Raw genomic sequence first — 9,356 nt, forward strand, 5'->3', positions numbered from 1 at the left:
AAGAATCCATGTGTTGTGGAAATTGAATTTTCACATTTTAAGAGGTCATTTTTTAACCTCTTTTTTAGTACTCGCTTCTCTCTGCTGGAGAAGACTGTCTCATTAAATTATCTTGGCACGCTTCTTTAACAAATCTTTTTAAACAAGTTGTGGTAGGAAAACTGAATATCTATCTTTAAAAATTAATTTGGACCCCTTCTCTATACTATATAAAAAAATTAACTCCAAATGGATCAAAGACCTAAACACAAGAAATAAAACTATAAAACTCCTAGAAGAAAACACAGGCATAAATCTTAATAACCTTTCTTGACATTTGCTAAGAGAGCAGACTGTAAGTGCTCTTACCACAAAAAAACGGTAATTGTGTGAGGACAGGAATACATTAAGTAGCTTCCCTGTAGTATTCGTTTTACTGTGTATATCTGTATCAAAACATCACATCACACACCTTAAATACATGCGATTTTAATAAAAATTTTAAAGAAAAATACAAAATGAAGAGTTCTGATGGTAAATGTAGTGCCTGCTGTCTGTAAAAATAGACATTTTTCCACAGAAGACATACAAACAGACAATGGGTATATGAAAGGGTGCTCAATATCCCTAATCATGAGGAAAATGCAGATGAAAATCACAATGAGATATCACTTGTTAGGAAGGTTATTACAAAGAAAAAAGCCAAATGGTAGCAAGTTGTATTAGTCCATTTTCACATTGCTGATGAAGACATACCTGAGAACAATAAAGCTTCATCAAAATTATAAAACTTATACTCTTCAAACAACATTATCGAGAAAGTGAAAATGAAAACCATATAATGGAATAAGATATTTGCTAATTATATATCTGACAAAGGTCTAGTATGTAGGATATATAAAGAATCCTTACAACTCAACAACAAAAAGTAGCCCAATTAAAACCTGGACAAAGGATTTAAATAGGCATTTCTCCAAAAAAGATAAATGGTTAACAAGCACTAGAAAACATGCTCAATATCCTTAGCAAAATAAATTCAAATTAAAACAATGAGATATCATTTTACACCCCCTAGGATCACCGTAATTGAAAATACAGGTAATAACAAATATTGGTGAGAATATGGAGAAATTGGAACTCTCATATATTGCTAGTGCAAATGTAATTGAGTTGGAAAATAACTTGACAGTTCCTCAGAAAGTCCAACATAGAGTTACCATATGACTCAGCAATTTCACTTCTAGGTATACAGTATACCCAAGAGAAATAAAAACATATGTCCATAGAAAAATTATACACAAATGTTCATAGCAGTAATATCAATAATGGTCCCAGAGTGGAGACAACCCGAATGTCCATCAACTGATGAACGAATAAACATGTTAGTATATCCATTCAATGGTATTATCCAGTCACAAAAAAAGAATGAAGTACTGATACCCGGATGAACCTTGAAGACATTATACTAGGCGAAAAAAGCTGGGCACAAAAGGCCATCTACTGTAGGATTCCATTTATATGAAATGTCTAGAATAGGCAAATCCATGCAGTGAAAAGTAGATTAATAGTTGCCAGGTGCCAGGAAAGTGGAGAATGGGGAATGGCTACTAATGTGTATGGCTTTTCATTTAGGGGTGATGAAAGTGTTCTGCAATTAGATAGTGATAATGATTGCATGACTTCTTGAATATACTTAAAAACTAGTGAATTGTACAATTTCAGGAATGGATTTTATGGTTTGTTAATTAAATCTCAACTTAAAACAGATTAAATATTAATTAGCAGATATAAAAGGCATTTGATATATATCATAGTTCTTCCTTTTCCTCTTCCCCTACTCCCGGATCCTAAGGAAACACTGATGTCCTACCTCACCATGTTTATCCTGCAGCTTCTTGTATTCCCTGGCTCACCTCCAGGCACTCATAGTTAAAACACATGTGCCTAGGAAGCCGAAAAGGGAATCAAATAGCCAGAGGTTCTCGGGTCCCTTAGGTGATGGCCGCGGGAAACACTTTCTACTCCATTTTTCTAGTGGCAAAGGAAATTTATTTCAGATTAGCCTATACAGTTGGTTGGAAAAGGCTTTAAAATTCTTCACCTTTTTTTTTTGCTCTCATTTCGTATTCCTGAAACCACTTTCCCAATGATTACAACAGCAAGAAGGAAGGATTTCCCCCCATTATCGAAGTTATTGCCATTGAAAAATCATATGCATTTCCTATCTATCTAGGATTCATCTATCACTGTATTCATTTATTTGGTCCCCAGGAACTTTATAAATTTGAAGCACTCTCCCTGAGTCTGAGTCTGAGAGACTGAAAAAACCAAGGACCAAGGCTATTAAGGTAAATTAGCCTCCATCAGGGATGCCAAGTAGATTTCACCTATACGCTAACTTCAATACATTAGCAGTTGAGAAAGGTTCTGTGCTGAGTAAGATCCTAGGAACATGTGTGTGACTAGTTTGACAGAATGATGTGATGATTAGTAATGTCTGCTTGAACTCATGTAGGAAATTCAGAGTCTGTGTACTGCAGAGATGCCACCCTGGCTTAGCGAATGCTCCCTCAGAGGCCTCTAGCCAGAAAACCTCCTGGTAGTATCACTCAAACCTTGAAATACTGCATTCGGCGCAATATGAAGTTGTATTGTATGTGTACGTTTCACCTTCAGCAGCCTGCAGCTTAATTTAAAGCAAATCAAACCAAATGCCCACTCTGTTGTAATCATTATAACCTGTCCCATGCATTATTCTATCAACAACAAAGGAAAGGACTTATTGGAGAATGTTTATTTAGGTTCCTGTCTTGTAGGATAAGTCAGCCACCCCATACATCAGATCGGGTATGTTCAGGGTGCTATGGCTATAGACACACCCCATTCATTAGAAAACTTACAAATAATCTCCTATCTTAAAATTACTATTACCATCAAATTCCCTTTTATTTCACTTCCCAAAGTGGTGATGACTAATCTCTCATACTTGTAATTATTTGCACTCTTTCTCAGTCAGCACAGAGGGTGTGTGTGTGTGTGTGTGTGTGTGTGTGTGTGTGTGTGTGAAGGGGGATGGGGATGTGTAGAATGCGATGACTCCAATGTTTACTTTGCATTTTCAAGTTAGAAATGGAAGGCACCAAATGTGGACTCATTATTAAGCTAAGGCTCCCACTGGCCAAAACGTGTGGATTTCATGCCTTCTTCCTCTGATCACGAGTATGCAGGCCTTAGTAGGGTGGTTCTGGACTTTCTTCATGTTTCTGAATTCGGTTAACAAGTCAATGGCCTAGTACATGCTGCTATTTCTGGGTAGGCTCTTTCCATTGAAACACAGGAGGAGGAGGACAGACGGAAGGATCCCCACCTGTTTAGTCAGGACACCCAACCAGTAATGCTTTGCAAAGCACTTGGGCTCCATCCTTTTGACAAAGGCTTCCAAACTGCAAATCAAATAATCAAAGATACTGAAGAGATTTCTGATTTCCATGCTCTCTCACCTATTATTCCCACAGGTAACTAAAACCAAACGCTGTTATGTAAATTTTATCCAAATGAAAGCAGCCAGACATGTCAAATACTTTAACTGTTCTGTAATTTAACATTCTAGTCAAGTCTTTACTCTTTTCTTGCATTTTACTTTTAGTTCTGTGCTCAGTTGAAGATAGTGCACATTTAATAAACCACTGATATTTTCCTGACGCTAGAGACAAGTTAAAAAGAAAAAGGGCCGGGCGCGGTGGCTCACGCCTGTAATACCAGCATGTTGGGAGGCCAAGGCTGGCGGATCACCTGAGGTCAGGAGTTCCAGACCAGCCTGACCAACATGGTGAAGCCCCATCTCTATTAAAAAAGAAAAAGAAAAATACATACACAAAAAACATTAGTGGGAATTTGTTTTACACTTTCTTGCATGTTGGGGTAATGCTTGCAATAAGAATATATTGCCTCTCTAATTAGAACAATCAACATAGCTATGTCTTACAAATCAATAGGCAAGCTGTCAATGAAAGACACAATTAGCTATTTTCTTTCCAGCTTACTTTCATTGCTTGAATTATTTCTTCAGTTTCTACAGAACACTGAGTGTGGACACTGAAAAAGACTACTTCTAAGCTTATGGATCAGGCTGAACAGGAGACAGAATTGCTCTCGTAATAACAGAGACGCTTATTTTTTGTGAAACAGATCCTCAGTCTGTCACCCAGGCTGGAGTTAAGTGGTGCGATCTCGGCACACTGCAACCTCCACCTCACAGGTTCAAGCGATTCCTGTTGCAGCCTTCCAAGTAGCTGGGATCACAGGTGCATACAACCATGCCAGGCTAATTTTTGTATTTTTAGTAGAAACAGGGCCTCACCATGCTGGCCAGGCTGGTCTCAAACTCCTGATCCCAGGTGATCCACCTGCCTACGATTCGCTTTGACACAAGAAAAGGTAATGATTTCTTTGGCCAGTGGCTTACCAGAAAGAAATAACAGAACAGGAAAAACAATTGACAGGGGAAAATGTCTGCCTACCCACGACAGGGATGTAAACATCTTTAATCTTTATTAATGACACAGCAAGGGCCTCCAAATCAGAACATGGACCTCAGAGTCTTTTTGAGATACACATCCCATTTCGTATATGGGGCCTCTAGAATTTGCCCTAAAACAAGGTCACTTTATTATGAGATCTTCTGCTGGTTTCAGTAACCTACTCCAACCACAGAATATTGGAAACAGTTTTGGATCTTAATTCTGAAAGACACAATCCCTAAAGTCCAAATCCTTAAAGACTAAAATCTCTCACATCTAAAAATCCTGAAAATCACAATAACATGATAATTGCATCATGTTAGGCGGAATTATTACCTTGTTAGTGTCTCTATTTGGAAATTCAGTGTGGTTTAAAGAGAAGCAATTGGTGAAAATTTCAGATGAGTGGATTGCTCATGCGATATGACAATGATGAAAACTTCAGTTTAAAAAGGCATCGGTTGCCTACATTAGCATTCCTTCCAACTGATTACATTTCAGGAGCTTTTAATGAATTAAAGCCGCATTTGCCTCAAGAAGCCAGTGAAGTTATGCCCCGGTTAGAAATACTTATGTGCACGGTAGGATGAGAAGACATGCAACAATTTTATACCAGTGTTGTTTCTGACAATGGACTTCTATGCACCCAAAACAACATGGAAGCATGGGGTCCAAGATGGGAAAACTTAATAGGGAAGGCTTATGTTGTTTATACAGAATCATAAAAGAAATTTTAAAAGAGCAGTGCCACAGGGAAAATGAAGGTGAACATGTGCTCTGAGAAAAGCCATGTCCTAAAGGAAAAAAGGCAGTTATTCATTGAAATACAAGATTTCAAAATATAGTAAATGCTGATGAAAGTCAGTCATTTCTTATGGACTGTCTTTGCATAATACCTACAATCTATTCCTGTAATATACTTTTTCTTATGTCAAACTTTCTTTTCAGTTTTTTTCAAGTTCTCTTTAAAATTTTCAGCATTGTTTACAATTCACTATACTATGTATTTCATCTTTGCATCTGCAAGGCCAGTTGCCTTGCCAGGAGGTTGGACACGCCCACCTCTGCACCCAGCACCAGGCTCTGCACTTGGCACCTATCTTTGCCACATGGCTCCCTTGGAAGGCTCCAGCTGATGAAAGGCTCCTGGCCGGTTCTCCCACCGGAAAACCCGCCCCGTCTCAATCCCGCTCCCCTGGAGTCAATCAGAGCACCCAGCTGTTGCTCATTCCTCCTACCTATAAAAACCCTACGCCCCAGGAAGTTGGCGCAACTTCCCTAGCGCCTTTCCCCGGGACCATGGACCCTCGCCCCAGAGATGAATAAATTGGATTTTCATTTTCTTATATTGGCCTCAGTTCCCTCATTTTAAACTTGGCAATAAACCTTACAGCATCATTTGCAATACTGGAGGTATAAGTTGTGTAGAGACTTTCAGAAAGTTCTAATTCATTGGATAGGTTTTTGCAAATTTGACTTCACAAAAGTATATTATCACAACAATGACTTTGTGTGTAAACATTGTGCCTATTTAAAAGAGCAGTGCCACATAGAAAAATGTCGAAACATCTTCTGTAAATGGAGAGATGTTTCTTTCGCACATGTGCATTTGTGAAAGATTAAATTTCTCAAGATCTCGGATCTTTGAATATCTATGTTATGACTGTGATTCACTGTGGTTTTTAACGGATCCCATCAAAAGACTTGGCTCATGCAGCACAGTATTTCAGATAACTGCAAATTTAAATCTGGGTGCACACAATTTCCAACAATAGCAGTATGCATTTATAAATTTCCCTTTTTATTTTTTAATGAATATGATTTGCTCATCACTGTTATAGTCATATGACTGTTGTTAGTATCCTCAAGTGCTTATGCTTGCAAAAATATGTATTTATGCCTATTTTATTGGGTATAGTGTTCTGTCATGTTTTTATGAGTCTCAGGTAAATCCTATTTTGAAATGGTAAACGCATACATTTAACATTTTTTAAAATGTCTTTTCCCAGAATTAGTTTCATGATTTTGATCTTTTGGGATTGTATCTTGTGGGTTATAATTGGCTTCCATAGGAAATGAAGTTTACATTGAATTTGTTTTTAGAGTATATGAGAAAGCAGGAGACAGTGAACTTTATTAAGAGTTTTAATTTACTTATTTTTAATTAATTATTTAAGAGAGTCTCGCTTTGTCACCAGGCTGGAGTGTGGGTGGGATCTCAGCTCATTACAACCTCCACTGCCCAGATTCAAGCGATTCTCCTGCCCCAGCCTCCTGAGTAGCTGGGACTGACTACAGGCCCTCACCACCATGCCCAACTAATTGTTGTATTTTTAGTAGAGATAGGGTGTCACCATGTTGGCTAGGATGGTCTTGATCTCTTGTCCTCGTGATCCACCTGTCTCGGTCTCCCAAAGTGCTGGGATTACAGGTGTGAGCCACTGCACCCGGCCTTAGTGTTTCATATGTCCTTGGCCTCATTTAATTACTTTAGAAATACTACTTGAATTAATTCTCATGAGAATCCTATGAAGGTTGAAATCATCATCTTTATTTTAGAAGATAATAAAATGAAGCTGATATATTGATTGTGGAGCTTCAAATTCTGAAATATGAGAGGGGCTGTGTATGAATGAATCATTCACTGTAACAAAATATATAAGGATATGAATTCGGACCTTGGCTTTGGCACAACCAGCCGTGGGACACTGAACATGTGACTTCCGTTTTCTGAGCCTCAAGCTTCCTCAACTTTATTGCTCAGTTTTTTGCCAGCATTAAATTATAGAGGAACGCACTTGTTCTATTACATGCTATACAGTAAGCTTGCTTCCGTTCACTTATGCAACAAATGTTTAAACAATTTTTATTGCATATTTTTTATTATTTAAAAAACGATTTGCATATGTTGAGCCAGCCTTGCATCCCAGGAATGAAGACAACCTGATTGTGGTAGAGAAGATTTTTGATGTGCTTCTGGATTCTGTTTGCCAATATTTTATTGAGAATTTTTGTTCTCAATAAAATTTGTGTTCTTTCTGATGAATCAKTGTTCATCAGCGATATTGGCCTGACACTTTTTGTTGTTGTATTTCRGCCAAWTTTTGGTATCAGGATGARYCTGGCCTCARASAATGAGRTAGGCAYGAGTCCCTCCTTTTCAATTGTTTGGAAMAGTTTCAGAAGAAARGGRACCAGCTCCWRTTTGTGCCTSTTGTAGAATTCAGCTGTAAGTCCATCTGGTCCTGGGCTTTTTTTGCTGCTAGGCTATTTATCACTGTCTCAATTTCAGAACTTGTTCTGGTCCATTCAGGAACTCAACTTCTTCCTGGTTCAGTCTTGGGAGGGTGTATGTGTCTAGGAATTTATCCATTTCTCCTAGATTTTCTAGTTTATTTGTATAGAGCTGTTAGTAGTATTCTCTGATGATTCTATTTCTGAGGAGTCAGTAGTAATATCTTCTTTATCATTTCAAAGTGTGTCTATTTGATTCTTTTTTCTTCATTAGTCTAGCTAGCCATTTATCTATTTTCTTTTTTTTTTAAAAGTTCCTGGATTCACTGATTTATTTGTAGGCTTTTTTGTGGCTATATCTCCTTCGGTTCCACTCTGTATCTTGATTTAAAAATTTTTTGTCATATAAAATTATATGTGAATGTGGAAATACTCAAAGATAAAAATCTGGAAAATATAAAATGTATAAAACATATATGTACAGTTTAAAGGATAACAACTAAATGAACACCTGTGCCCAGTGCCTGGGTTACAGGCGCACTGTCAGCCCCTCTGAAGCCCAGGTGCCCGCCCTGACCACATCCCCTTCCTCTCTCCTGGAGATGACCAGAATACAAATGGTGTCAACTGTTCTCTTGCTTTTCTTTATATGAATAGTTTTACTATATATGTACGTGTTCCTAAATACATGCTTCAGATTAGCCTATATCTGAACGTTTTAGAAAGTTTCATCTTGAGATATAATTTAAAACGCGTACCTGATTCAAGCATGCATTTGAAGTTTTTATAAACATATACTGCATACTGTTCTGTGATTTCCTTTCTTCTAATCACCATCATGTTTTTGAGAGTCATCTAAGTTGACGTATTCGGTTGTCTTTTATTCGTTCTCATTCTTGTAGGGTATTTCATTAAACAAAAAATACCATAATTTGTTCCCATTCTACTGTTAATGTACATATGGGTTGTTTCCTGTTTTACACTATTACAAATGATACTACTAGGGACATATTGACCGTGCACACATGTAGTAACTAAGAGTGAAGCTGTTCTGGTGTAGGGTATGGGCAGGATTGAATTTCTATGTTTTGTAGAAGGACAAGACCACCGCTCCACCCACTATCTGAAATAAAAAGACAAAGCTGATTGAGTGACAACAGTTAGGAAGAGCTTTGTTGGTCAGGCACAATCTTACAAAGCAGAGCGGACTCTTGATCTTATTTATGCATGGATTTGGGAAACTGGGAGTTCAGGGGTTTAGGGACTTTCCGAATGTTAGAGGTTGCTGACAGATTAAGAAACAGGGTTCTCAGGTAAGACTGTTGTTGATTGGTTGAGAATCACTTATTAGAGTGAGTCTGTTCCTAATACTCCTCCAAGTGTGAAATTTGGAGTTGGGGAATAGTCTTGTTAGTGATGAAAATGGAGCTTTCTTCTTCATATTTTCCTCTTGCTTTCATATATTTTAGCAAGTTTTATAGAATGAGAAGTCAGAAAAAAAAGGATGGCTTTATTCAATGCTTTTGAACCAGAAGTTTCCTAACTAGGAAGGTTCTGGTGCTGATAGTACAATCAAGTGTCTTTTGAAATTTTATGCCTTAGCAAGCCTTTTATTTTTATTTT

At 37.6% G+C, this 9,356-nt stretch overlaps 1 protein-coding gene and 1 long non-coding RNA gene across 2 annotated transcripts in view; both read right to left on the bottom strand.

Moving 5' to 3' along the window:
- Positions 1-9,356, bottom strand: part of TSN (translin) — a 77,694-nt gene that overhangs the window by 43,690 nt on the left and 24,648 nt on the right.
- Positions 7,590-9,356, bottom strand: part of LOC119473558 — an 11,254-nt gene continuing 9,487 nt past the window's right edge. Inside the window, exon 2 of the long non-coding RNA XR_005202769.1 lies at positions 7,590-8,180. This is a non-coding gene — a long non-coding RNA (uncharacterized LOC119473558). The remainder of the gene's footprint in view (positions 8,181-9,356) is intronic.

Source organism: Cebus imitator, unplaced genomic scaffold (assembly GCF_001604975.1).
Source record: "Cebus imitator isolate Cc_AM_T3 unplaced genomic scaffold, Cebus_imitator-1.0 Scaffold167, whole genome shotgun sequence".
In the NCBI taxonomy this organism is placed as follows: domain Eukaryota; kingdom Metazoa; phylum Chordata; class Mammalia; order Primates; family Cebidae; genus Cebus; species Cebus imitator.